Source organism: Ambystoma mexicanum, chromosome 5p (assembly GCF_040938575.1).
Source record: "Ambystoma mexicanum isolate Mex_15411 chromosome 5p, UKY_AmexF1_1, whole genome shotgun sequence".
Classification (NCBI taxonomy): domain Eukaryota; kingdom Metazoa; phylum Chordata; class Amphibia; order Caudata; family Ambystomatidae; genus Ambystoma; species Ambystoma mexicanum.
Window position 1 is genome coordinate 451,133,833 of NC_090930.1, and position 13,912 is coordinate 451,147,744.

Below are 13,912 nucleotides of genomic sequence, written 5' to 3' on the forward strand. Positions count from 1 at the left end.
TCACATTTTATGTCAGGAACTCCCCGGGGAAGTACAAAGGCAATTCAAGAAAATTGTGGGGATTGAGGTATAACCATGGCCCGAGATACAATTGGACATTGTTCATCATTGTCGAGTAAAACAAGAGAAAGAATATTGAGGAAAGAAAGATAGAGGAAGCAGAGCTGCTACAAATGAAATTGTCACAGTGTTGTACTTGTGGAAAACCCAGAAACATTGCAAGGGTTTGCAGAAGTAGGGGAAGAATACAACAAAATTGGCAGCAGTGTGGCCCAAGCCGGGGGGGGGGCAGCATTTCCACTGCCATGTAGCATCACACAGCAAGATTACAATGCCCAAGATTAAACACAGATTCAACAAATCCAGATACAGGTATAGCAAATACAGCTAACACAGCAGTAGAGCCGCAAATGCAACAACAACAGCAGGCGTCGCAGCCTCTGATACAGCAACCACACGTACAACCACAAGTACCATAGAATATAATAGCACAGTGGAACACAAACATATTGCTGCAGGTAACACCGCCACCTACAGAAGGTGGTTTGACAGTAATGGGAGGGAATCCATTTACCTGGAACAGGACTCAACATGTACCTGCAATAGGACAACCCACAGAGTGACTTGATGGGGCCAATTCTATTGATTACCCCAAACCCGCAAGAGGAACCAAGTGTGGGGATGACCATATGTGACAAAACTTTTTCCTTTTTGGTTAACACTGGGACAATGAGATCTTCTGTTAAAGAGGGGAAGATCCCAATGTCATGAATATCAAGGGATGCACAAGGATTCTCCGGGACTATGACAATGGTTCCATTAACAGATAAATTGCCCATAACAATTGGAGAACACGAGATGGCTGTGTCATCATTGTATGCCCAGAAAACACACACAAGTTAACATATTTGGGAGATATTGGATGAACAAGCTAAACATGACAATTTAGTTCACTGAGGAAGGGCTAATATGTTCAAAACCAGGTATTCATTATGTGAATGCACAAGAATTCATGAGGGCATTTTATGTCAAGAAAGCACAAAGAGGGGTACCACTAAATCATGGGGTACAAGTTTTATTGACATGGCTTCAACTAATACATGACAAGTTGTTGAGATTACCCACAGAATTTCTGTTAAGACCAGAGGTACCCACTGAGGTAATAGAATGGCAAAGTATTACAACTGATTTAGAAGCAGCAAAAAAGAGGACAGAGTGCTATTACATGGAGTTCACGACGAAAGAGTAACTTGGAGCACATTAATAGTGCTTGTTTTAGCACATAAACATACTCACTTAACTGATGACAAGCTGCTTAAAGATGACTATTCAGATGGTGAATGTTATGTTTAACACCGTTATTAATTATCAGTTGCAAATAGAGTATAGGGTAGTTCCCCAAACCATTTCGTTGATGAGAAAAGTACCATCATTTTTGCAGAAAGGTGACAAGTTCATTGTGGACTAGCAGTCCATATGATGTTGGCTTACTAAAAGGAGTAGGAGCGGTAAGATAAAAAAGTGCATTTTTTACCATTAGTTAAACAATATCCTGTGTCAAAAGAAGCTGACACAGGATATTGCCGCCCTGATGCAACAAAGTATAATAGTGCCTTCAGAATCACCTTTAAATACAGTGGTATATCTAGTAAAAAAGGTGTAAGGAGGGTCTTCAGAGATTTATACAGGATGTACGCACTTTGAACAATATCGTTGAGGCAGAATTTCCATTGGTGTCAAATGTGATGAATCCTTCAGAGTCATCACTGATCCCAGCCTAAAGTCTGCTCCTGTGGGGCCAGTGGAAGGCAGCTGCTACCTGATCCTGACCCGGGGGGTAGTATTCTGAGGGTGGATCATATGGGAGGAGATGGCTGTCAGGGGGGAGTGGTGACTCCAACAGGAGAGAAGCAGTATTCTTCTCATTCTTGCGGGGAAGATCCATTAATTCCCAAATTTTGAATTGCATGTTGGCATTATTCAGAATGACTACTGCAAAACAAAAGAGATGATGGATGGAAGGTTTTGAATTTTTCAGAACCATTCGATTATACAACTCTGAAAATGACTGTTCAAACAAAACCCTATTCAGTCTTAATGTGTACATGGTAAACCTAGAACATATCCAACATCTGATGGTTATGGTGATTGTAATTTAAATGCAACTGTTCAAAAATGTAATTTAGATCAGTTGAAACTTCCTTGGACTCCAAGTCCCAGAAAGCCTCAGGCCCTGAGACAAGGAAGAGGAGCAAGGAGTTAATGTGGAGGAAACATGATACCAAGTGTAACATGCATTCTAGTTGTCAAGATCATAGTCAGCTGCGTGGGACATTTAAACCTTAAAATCACCTGTAGCTGACAGAATGGAGGAGAGAGGAGGCAGGCTGCAGAGTGTGTGGAGCAGAAAACGAGTCCAGAGGCAGAGGCAACTTCACAGAGGAGAGCCGTGGGAGGAGCATTAAGTGTCTGCCATTAACAGACTTGGGGCGTTCGGGACCGGAGAGGAGAAACTCTGGTGAAGAGAAGGTGAGCTGTGCGCAGCAGGGCCAAGAGAGATGTGGACCTGCAGAGCAGCAGTAGTTCCATTGGCGAAGGGCTGACATGCCTGCATGGGAACCAAAAGAGACTCTACTAAGAAGGGAAAGCTTGCTCGACAGTACCTCCTCGCAGCAGCTGCATGGTGAACCATCGGTGAGTCAACCTAAAAAACCATTTTGAACTGGTGTGTTAAACAGAAACTTTGTTATATTAAGTTGTTGTTTCAATTGAACATGTTGTCAACCTGAAATAGTAGTAGAGACTTTCTCTCACTTATATTCCTTCCAGGGTTGTGGAAGAGACAGACATTTGTGTTGCTATCCTGAGGAAATTATAAGATGAAAGAGACATTTGCAATGCTTAAGAGACTATTGTTGAAACAGTACAAACTGAAAAATGTTCCTGAAATAATCCAGGGGAAGGGAACCAAATCCTGGAAACAAGGATTGTTTTTTTTGTAGTTATATTATTATGTTTTGTACATTTTTGTTTAATTGAAATTTTGAACATTTACCTTGCAACTTTTGATTGTGTATGTTAGTGTGAGGGTCAGATTTAGTTTGGGCACAAGGTCAGCCTGCTTTAGTTTTAGTTTCATAGGAAGGGATATTTTCTTTCATATAGGGAATGTTAGGTCTTTATCGAAACCTCTTTCTTATTTATTTTATTTATTTTAATTGTTATAAAGCGCCACATGCCGGTGGGCCTCAGAGCGCACATTAAACATAACAGGCGAAACACTGAAGAAATTGGAGAGAGTTGTAGTTCAGGAGTAGAGCAGGCAGTAGAAGGAAGATCCTAAATTAGTCAGGGTTTAGGTTAAATAGATGAGTTTTTATCGCCTTCTTAAAAGTGGGCAGATTAACAGCAAGACGTGTGGGAGCATGAAGAAGATTCCACAGTAGGGGAGCCTGAATATCAAGACAAGTACCTCCGAGGTGGGCCAGTTTGAATCGAGGCTGAATTAAAGTAGGGGCTGTAGAGAGACGAAGATTACTTGTGTTAAAATGAGGCTTAACACGATCAGAGAGGTGAGCCGGACAGATTTTAGGGTGGCATTTGAAGGCCAGGGTCAAGGGTTTATGTCCTCTGTTTGATCGGCAGCCTGTGTGGTGCTCTCCTGGAGACTGAGCTATGTGCACGCTGAAAGAGTCCCAGAGTAGCACGAACAGCATTGTTCTGGGTCACCTGCAGGGACCGAATGTTGAGAACTGTGGTACTTGCCAATAAGCTGTTACAGTAATCGACTCTTGAGTTAACAAGAGCCGTGGCGAACAGGGCACAGTTCTCAACCATGAGGAAAGGACAAATGCAGTTATACATTTGGTAATGAGACCACATGTAGCTCGAATATAAGAGACATGTGGCATCATGGATAGTTTCTCGTCAAGAGCCACCCCAAGGTCTTGACTTTCTTAGAGACAGCAATGATATTGCCAGCAATCTGAAAGTTAGAATATTCAGGCACCAATTTGCTCAGGCGTGCTTTAGAAGCGACAATCAGAAGTTTTGTTTTTTTGCAATTGAGTGCTAATGAGTTGCAAGCCATCCATGCCTTGATGGCATTCTAGAGGTTATTTATAGCGCACAGGTCCTACTCAGAATGACGGCTAAGCTCAAGAACAACCTGAGTGTCATTGGCATAGTTTGTGTACCGGACACCCTGGGCATCTAGCAGGTCAAGCAAAGGCCGAATATAGATGTTGAATAAGATCAGGGACAAGCAGGACCCCTGGGGTACACAACATGTCTGAATGACAGGTACAAAGTGCTCACTCCCAACAGACACCTGAACAGTCCGGTGTCCCAAAAAGGATGCTATCCAACTAGAGGCTTGAGAGGAGCAGTGGGCAACCTCCCTGAGTCTAGTCACCAGTAGAGAGTGGTCTACAAGATCGAAGGCCGCAGAGAGGTCCAGAAGCATCAGCAGTGCTGGATTACCTCTGTCCGCCATGCCAACCAGAGTGGATTTGAGGTCCAGCATGGCAGTTTCAGTCCCATGCTGTGCTCTGTAGCCAGATTGTCACAGGCCCAGAATCATATGTTCTTCAATGTGTTTTTGAAACTGAAGATAGGCCAATTTATCCAGGACTAGGATAAAAGGCACATTGGTAATGGGCCTGTAATTGTCAACAACCAAAGGATCCAGATTGTTTTTTTTTTAAGCAGGGGTGTAACCCACGTTTCGTCATCCAAGGTACCAAGGGTTTGAGAGAACCTTTGAAGACATCAGTGTAGCAGCCATCCCAGGGCATGAAGTGGATTTTAAGCCTCAAATGATCTTACACACTTGCTCTTCTGAATAATGGCAGAAGGAGAAGCATGGAATGTCACTGGTGATGCCAGCAGGCCCACACAGGGTATTTAACTGGGCATCAGATCCAGGGGATGCAGTTTAGATGTTCCTGATGATTTCCTTATGAAAGGCAATTTTGGCCATGTAGCCATTATGGATCTCTTGATGCCAGACAGCATCCTTTACAGGATCACCATTAGTGGAGGGGGAGTCCTGGAAGTCAGATAGGATCCTAAAGAATTCTCCAAACATTTGATCGAGCGTTTATGATTATCTTATTAAAGTATGTGGTTTTAGACGAGATAATCATAGCCTTGAATTTCTTGACAGATTGTTTGTACGCAGTAAGGGTAATTTCATTAGGGTTTTTATGCCAAGCTCTCTCTAGTGCTCTCTTGGCTTGTCAAGGAGAGATAATATCCTCTGAGAACCATGTGTTCTGCTGTGTTTCTGGTTTGATGGTTTTAAGTCTCAAACTGGCCAAGTCAGAGACAACTTCATTTATAGAGGCAGAAAGATTCTACAAGAGAGGAGGAATCCATGAAGCCAACCAGAGGCTGCAATCGCGAAGATATAAGGGCAGAGAAGGTAGCAGCAGTGATGTATTTTAAGTTGCGAGTCAATTTACGAATACGAGGTAGTGAACACAATTTAACAGGAGGAGCAGGTAGAGGTATAATCACCTGAAGCAAAATGTGATCAGACCAAGCCCATAGTAACACCTGTAATTGAGAGAGAGCAAGATTTTGGAAAATTAGCCAATCCAGTCTTTGATCACTTTTTTGAGTGAGTGCTTCTATCCATTTTCTAAGTCCTGTGGAAAAGGGAGAATCCAAAAGTGCACCTCCCTGCTTGTCCAGGGGGTCCTTGGCCCGATGATTAAAATCTCCTATCATGATGAATGGGTTCTTGGCTTTAGATATAAGAGGTATTAATTCAAACAGCTGCTCTTCAAACTGAGGCATTTCCTTAGGAGGTCTGTAGAGGGTCAATACATTCAAGGAAGTGTTAGGGGAGGTTTTTATTTGGACCCATAAGGATTCACACTGTTTGGGCTAGTGTGGGGAATGGTGTGTCAATCCAGAGTTTACTTACACATAAGCGCTTCCCTCCCACCTTTACCGTAGGTCCGATCAGTCAGGAAAATCATGTAATCATCGGGTGTGGAAAGTGTAGCCTTTATGGGTAGGAGTGGGTTAAGCTAATAATAAAATGGCTAATTTTGAGATTATTAACACTTTGTGCCCGCCTCTCACTTCTGACCCCTCACACAAATCCAGCCACAATATGATGTAACATACCACCTAAGGCCCAATGTTTTACAGTGATTGACTTGAAGAATGATTTTTCTCTATTCCACTGCATGAAGATTCACAATATTTGACTGCATTTACTTATAGCAGAATCAGATTACAGTACAGTCGCATCCCACTGGTGTACTGTGAATCCCCTAGTGTTTTCAATAGGGTGCTACAGATGAACTTAGGAAATGAACAGATGGACAGTACACTCATACAGTAGTTGGATGGCTTACCTGTTTGTAGTGCCACAGAGGAAGAGTGCAGGAAGGACTCTGTGAATCTTTTGACAGTATTTATCGACAACGGGTACAAAGTGGACAAGGAGAAACTGCAATATTGTTATGCAGAAGTATTATACCTAGGGCAGATAATATCAAAAGAGCAGAGAAAGGTGACACCTGAAAGGGCAGAAGCTATAACCAGAATGCTCCAGCCAAATACAATAAAAGAGGTACAGTTGATTTTGAGATTCAGCAATTATTGTCGAGCATGGGTTTTTGATTAAAACACATATGTTAGGCCCCTCTTAGAGATATTGAAAGAAGCACAGAAGGATAAAGCTGAAATAATATGGACAGGCAAGATGACAGATGCTTTTGACGAACTGAGAAAAGCAATACCACAGCTCCTGTGTTATGGATTCCAAATTACTGTCATTTGAATGGGGTTGTGATAACAGCTGTTCTCACACAGTTAACATAAATGCGACATAAACTGCTGGCATTTTACGGTGGGATCTTAGATCAGTAATGAGAGACCTTTACCCATGCGAGCAAACATTGGCTAAAGAAGCCTTTGCGATTGAGAAATCATCCGATATAACGATGGGCTGTTCAGTCACATTATATGTTGAACATGTCCATTTTGCCATTGTTGAAAAGCCTAAAATCATGTTGACCATACAGAAAGCCTCTGGCTATAAATTAATAACATCTAATCAAAATTATCAGATGCTGCATAGTGAATCCTGCAAGATTCATAGCAGAAACAGCGAAGGAGGCAGATAATGTACATGATTGCACTACATACACTGATTATCATGATGGCGTAGCCCATGCCAAAGAGAATGACCTAGGAGGGGGCATAATTCACTTTGTTGATGGTTTATCAACAATAGATCAAAGCTCTGAAAAGAGACATAGTGGGACAGCAGTAGTGAAGGTGAGAGTTTGAAGTGCTGAAAAGTGCAAGATTATCAGCACATTTTTCAGTGCAAGCAGCAGAATTAGTCACTATAATTTTAGAGCTTGAAGCGCATCAGGATAAGGTGGTAACAGTATACTCTGAATCCGCCTACGTGATGACAACAGTACACTCAGGTCAGTCAGGTTGGAAAAGGAGGGGCTACCAGAATACAGATGGCACAACAGTACAGCATGCGCCGTTGTTGGAAAGATTGCTAGAAGTGCTTGAATGTCCCTCGGCAGTCACCGTCGTGAATTTGCAGCGTATACGAGAGGTGCACACATGATTTCCCATGGCAATGAAAGTGCAGATTCAGAAGCAAAAAGGGCAACATATTTTCCAGAAATATTAGACATTACAACTGCCCCAAACTAATGCACACAGGCACACAACATGGTGATGAAAGAAAGTTTTAACAAACTGCCAGTAACACAGATTGTAGAGTTGCAGGGACACGTATGCTACAAGAAGAGCAGGAATTGTATAAGACAAAGGGATGTTCCCTATCCCCTGCAGAGTTAATTTGGTGAAAGTGTAGCACAGGGAAACCGTCATGCTCTTGAGTTGCTTATAGTAGCGCTGGAACAATTACACTACCAAGCACATGCCACAAGGGAGTGTTTCACAGGATCTATTTTGGATGACTGGTTCATCCTGAATCTGAACAAGCATGTGGCCAATTTTATTATTAACTGCATAATATGCCAACATTTTACTGTTGGTCATACATTAAGAATGTTGAGAGGAGCAATGCCCCCACCCTACTGTGCCGTTTTGGCATTTGCATATCAATTATTTGGATATGCTCCAAACTTGTATTGGCTACCAATGCATGATTGTGGTTGTATGCCCCTTCACGCATTGGATAGAAGCAGATCCCTGCATACATCCAGATGCCATATTTGCTGCAGAGATCCCTGGTACAAGAGGTATTTCCTAGATGGGAGTGTGCAAAGTGCTCTATTTTGCCAACAGTCTCCATTTTGTAAATGAGGTTTTTGAACACATTACATCTCTTTTGGGAATGAGGCACACATTCTCATCTGCCTATCATCTCTAAGTGAATGGAATTTGTGAGCACCTAAACAGCCTTTTGAAGGAACAGACTGCCAAACTGAAAGACACTTTGCACAAATGTTTGTTGCATTGCCTTCCCTTGGCTCTTTTTGCCTTACTCCATCAGCCAGGCTCTGACTACTACCTGACACTTTATGAGCTGGTGGCAGCATGTAGAATGAGTGTCCCAATCAACTATTCAGAAACATTTCTTGGTAAAGAGATGCATGAGTATTTTATGACTATCTCTGAAATGTATCCCCAAACAGGTGCAGACGAGTCAGAGGGGCTCAGCAAGAATCTCTGAAATTTTAAATGAACATTTTGACCCAGTTAGTTTATTACAGCGTCTCCCATTGTAACCTGGAGACCTGGTACTTTGTTGAAATTGTACTAGAAATTTGCACAAGCTGAGGTTCGAAGGACCATGGTTCAGTTAGCAAAACCTTCAGCAGTAGACACTTGGGGTAGTAGAGCTTGGTTGCATTTCTGTGATGTTAAGAGGTATTATGGTGAGTCCTCCCTATCAGAAGTTGCAGAGCCACCAGAAGAAGAAGGCATGCAAAGACCTCAGATGAGGGCGATAAGCCGGGCGAAGCAACAGTAAGAAGAACAAGACAAATAGAGACAGTGGGCCTCATAACAACCCTGCCGGTCCGGTAACAACAGCGCTGGTAGGCTTACCAGCACCATTGTTACCGGACCGGCAGAGAACAAGTTTGCGGGTTGGATACATTTCCGCCCACCAGATGGAAAGGCACCCGCTTGCAGACTTGGACGGTAGCACCAGCACCATTATGAATGGTGCTGGTGCTACCGTCTTCCGCATTCCCATTGAGTCCTATGGGACTCAATGGGAATGGGAGTGACTTTTTCCGACGCCTGGTAAAAAACACAACTCCAGCTGAGGCCTGCCATTTTTACTGGCACAGCTATAGCCGGAGTTGTAATGAGGCCCATTGTGCATTTTCTTTGATCCCAAGACGGATATCTAATGCTCCCCGTAGACATTTTGTTTTTTCTGATCTTTTCTTTTTTCTTGAACACTCATCGTTTTGTAGGAGTTAGGAACATTTGTATGACAGTTTTGTTGTTCAACCTAAAACCATGTATTGTTCTATAAAGGAATTTCCTCTTCTTCTTAACTTAGTTTTTCTAGTGAACACTTAAAAAAATCAAAAATAAAAGGACATGTATTTTTTAAGCAATATCAAAGATTGTCTCTTATTGCCCAAGCAGGCTTATAGACATAGATACAAAAGGCAGAATGTTTGATCATTATGATTATTAGGCAGAATCACCTGCAGTACCCTCCGGGAACACTACAGGCAATTAGGACTACAAGTGTAAGCACAATTTCACCTTTGGTACAAGCCTTTACTACACAGTAAAGTGGTAGCGATGGCTGAGCAGCCAGACTCATCTCAAGAATTTAAGTGAGCAGTAGAACAAGTTACACAAAGGACCAACCAATACAGTGATTCAAGCAAACACTTACTCAAGGTTTCTTGGTAAAAGAATATACATTTCTTTACTCAGTCAGTTAGAAAACATTACACTAGCACAAGCAGCTCAATATCACACACTAATACATGACAAAAATCCAACCGGTAAGTAAATGAACAAGTTTAGCTCCAAAATGAAGTTGAGAAAAATGGCACTTCAGATACTTAATAAAGGAGGGAAAATACAAGGTTATAAGAATAGACATCCCAAATATATTCATAGACAGGGCAAAGGGTTTCAGTTACATACAACCAGCAATTCTTCTCAATAGGCCTGGGCCAAAGTCAATGGTTCAGAATCTTTTGTATAGGATAGCACAGTTCTGGTATATAACGGTTAAGTCTTTGCCACAGATTTTAGAAGAATTTGGCTAGGCGAAAAGTTTGACGAATGTTTAGGGAAGAACAAGCCTTTGTAGTTGAGGAAAGTTTCATGCACTTACTGGATGGACGAAAAGATTTCCGGACCACCTTTGCACAGTACCTTGTCAATGAAGAAAGCTGTAGCTGAGGCAGTTATTCCTGGCAGTTCAAGCAGATCTCATTGTTCTTGAGCTTCAGTCGTGAGGACAAGAAGGAGGACGTCGGGAGGTTCCTGCATTGCCTACGGAAGAGGCCAAAAGCTGTAGCAAGACATTGGTTTAATGTGTGAGTGCCTTAAAGTCCACAAGCTAGTTTCCTTCCCTCCGGCTATCCAGTTTTCAACAGCACTCTGATGAAAATTTGACCAGAATAAGACAGTGTCCAGGTGGCTTGAGAGCTGGTTGTTCCACCAAACTCAAGGGAAGAAGTTAACCTTGAAGGGCTTCTCTGTCGTCTGAGTTTCAGGCAATGCGGACCTGCAGCAGGGCTTCATCGGTCATCCAGAAGTTGCAGCAGTCCTCTTCCTTCCTCTCCTCTTCAGTTCTTTCGTTCCAGTGGTCGACTCTGCTATCCAAGTCCCAGCGACCTGCTTTTAAACAGTTTTCCCCCATTCATTCCTGCCTGGCTGTCACTCACTCAGCAGGGTGGCTGTCCTTGCCGGACAGCCAGCCTGCCAATCATGCCAGAGTGCATTCAGGTCTCCTAGGAGACTAAGCACAGGGAGTTTCGTGTCCCTCCCTGACATCCTTTCCACCCCAGACACTCAGGTGCCAGAGGAGGGCTTCAGCACTGAAGCCCGCCAAAGGCCAACGAACAAAGCGACCAAACCTGGTTTGGCACACAGGGACAAACACAAGAAGGAACTTTCCTAAAAGAAATGGTGAAAAAAGATGACCAGAGTCTGTTTTTACAGAGAGGTCTGGGGCGCCATATTCAAAAACATGGCTGACATGATTTTTAGCTGCTGTTGCTAGCGGTCGGGAAAAATCACGGTAGTTGATCTAAAGCACTGCCACCAGCCATTTAAAGTAGGAAAGGGTAACATTTTACTGTTACAAGAGTGTTTCGACTCAGGGGAAGCTAGGCAACCCCTCCAGCACTCTATAGGAAGATAGTGTGTTCTGGGTCCGTACATTTAAAGAGACTAGTAAAGTCAATTTAACATTTCATGCTCTGGGAGACAGAAGTCAGTCCCAGAGAAGGTATTTTAACCTTAGGGAGTCTGAAAGACACCCCTGTGCCACTGCACTGAAGGTGATGTGTGACACACAGAAAAAATATGATGCCATGGAGTTGTTAAAAACACCATAACCAGAGAACACAAAAGTAAAACCCATTGAAAATGAAAATTTCAAAGCCCCAAAATATAGCAAAAGAGCTGGAGGGCTCTAAGGTAGAGGGAATTTAGCACTTGTGTGAGAAATTTCCCTAACAATGATTCTGACATTCTTTTTGCATTCTGTTGTTCTTGTTTTGCTCATAGATTTGCACTGAAGTGGTATAATGCCAATGTTATAGCAAGGACAATATTTACTGCTGATAATATAAGTAAGGTTTCTGAAATAGCAACATTTGAAATAATGTCTAGAACTTCTCCTGAAGTGAACCCACCACACACAAGAGTAAAAAGAAGTGTGCAGGATGGCCAAGACCACATGATGCAGTGTGCTGATAATTCCCTCCATGTCAGCAATCACATGTGATACAGTAGTATGAAAGAGGTGGGAAGGGAGATGTATAATGAGAGCTGCTTTGTTTTTTCTCACATTCCTTACACCATGAGTGCCTCCAGAGTGTCCATAGAGAAAGAAGTACCTACATACAGAGCACTTAGCTTGGCACATCCAGCACTATGCACAACAAGACGACAGTTTCAGGGCAGATGGGCTACTTTATGGTGGGTTTCAAAAGCAGATTCAGCTTGTGAGGACAGTTTGATAAAGCAAACACCTCTGGTGACCAATGTTACAACACAGCATACAATAATGAAATATGTACAGTCAGGCCCAAAAAGCAGATATGTGAAAATAGAATACCAGAAACTGCCGCAGTGCACTGATCCAAAAGGCAAAGACATACCTGGCTGCCTGCTGGAAAAGTCCCAATTACGCATAATGGGAGATGTATTCACTGCTGGAGGATGAGTTCATGGAATGATGGGTAGCTTGGGAAAAGCCCTCATAACAGTTACACGAGGGGTTGTGGAGACTGCAAATCAGCTGTGCCTCAAAGAATAGACTGAATATTCTAAATTGCTCACCTGGGTAGAAGATAAAGGAAGATCAGTATCCATAATACATCTAAAAGAGACAACCTTGTGTTTCAGGAGCAATGGTTCAGTGAGAGTATGGATGAACAAAGGTTGCCAATGGATTTTTGATGTACCAGGCATAATGGTGGGCACAGCTGAATTAATGGACCACTATTGGGCTTGTGGTTCGAAGGCCTTTATGCAGCTCCCTCCAAATCGGGGAGGCCTATACTTCATAGCAGTAATAGGTTCACTGGCTCTGGTGGTGCCACAAAGTGAGGTGCAGATCTGTAATTTCCGCCTGATGAATACAAACACCAGAAAGAAAAGGTCTCTCGCCCTGAAACATACTCAGAGGGAGAACTACTTTTCAGCACAATCAATCGAGACCTATGATTATATACCAGACGAACATGAGTTATTCGGGAGAACTGCAATGTTCTTTGCCTCCTATCTTGCCCCTGGTTTGTAAGCAGCAACCAATGCCAAATGGCTGCAAATAACTAGACGGGAATTGTTGCAGACAATAACTGCAACGGTGAAGGGGTTTAATGCAATAAAACAAGAGTTGAGAGCAGTTACATTTATGAATTTCCAAAATAGGTATGCCCTTGATCTGATAATGCCATATAGGGTGGAATGTGCGCCAAGATATGCTTGTATTGCTGTACGTAGATGCCAGCAAACAATGAGCAGAATGGGTCCCTTACAGAGGCGGTAACGACCTTACAAGAGCTGCACACTAAAATGGTGTTAGAGGTGGAGGACATAAAAAATGATGACTTAGTTCAATTATCTGTTCTCATGGGTACCCACCTGGTTGGCGAACACATGTAAGACATTACTGGCCATACTGACAGCTATTTGCATCTTGAAAATAGCACTGAGCCAATGTAAAAATACCATCAAGAAAGCACTGGAAATGGCAATAATACTAAATGTAGGTGATCAAATACACAGATATACACAAACAGATGAATCCCCCCATATGTACCCAATGGAACATCCTATTGGACCCCATGGGACAATGTCCACATGTTCTGCTGACCCTCACAACTACCCCACACATTGTGTGGAATGTGAAGGGGATGGAGATTGCTAGTCCAGATGAATATGTAGCACAAGAAGGTAGCCTGAGGGGGGCCATGAAAATGTGGCTACAAAAGGAATGCTATAAATCCTTGCCCTCTGAGAAGTGAACCTTCTCTTCCTGCTCCGCCTGTACTTCCAAGGAAAATTCCCAATAATGCTTCCTGATTTCAATTCCTCTTGATAAGTGCCCAAACAAAACAAAAGCAACTAAGACAAGTGGCTAGCACAAACCAATAAATTCATGTGTCACTTATACAGTCATGTGGAAAGGATTCTGGGGCACACAAAGACAAAGGCAGTTAACTTATATGCAGGAAGGACT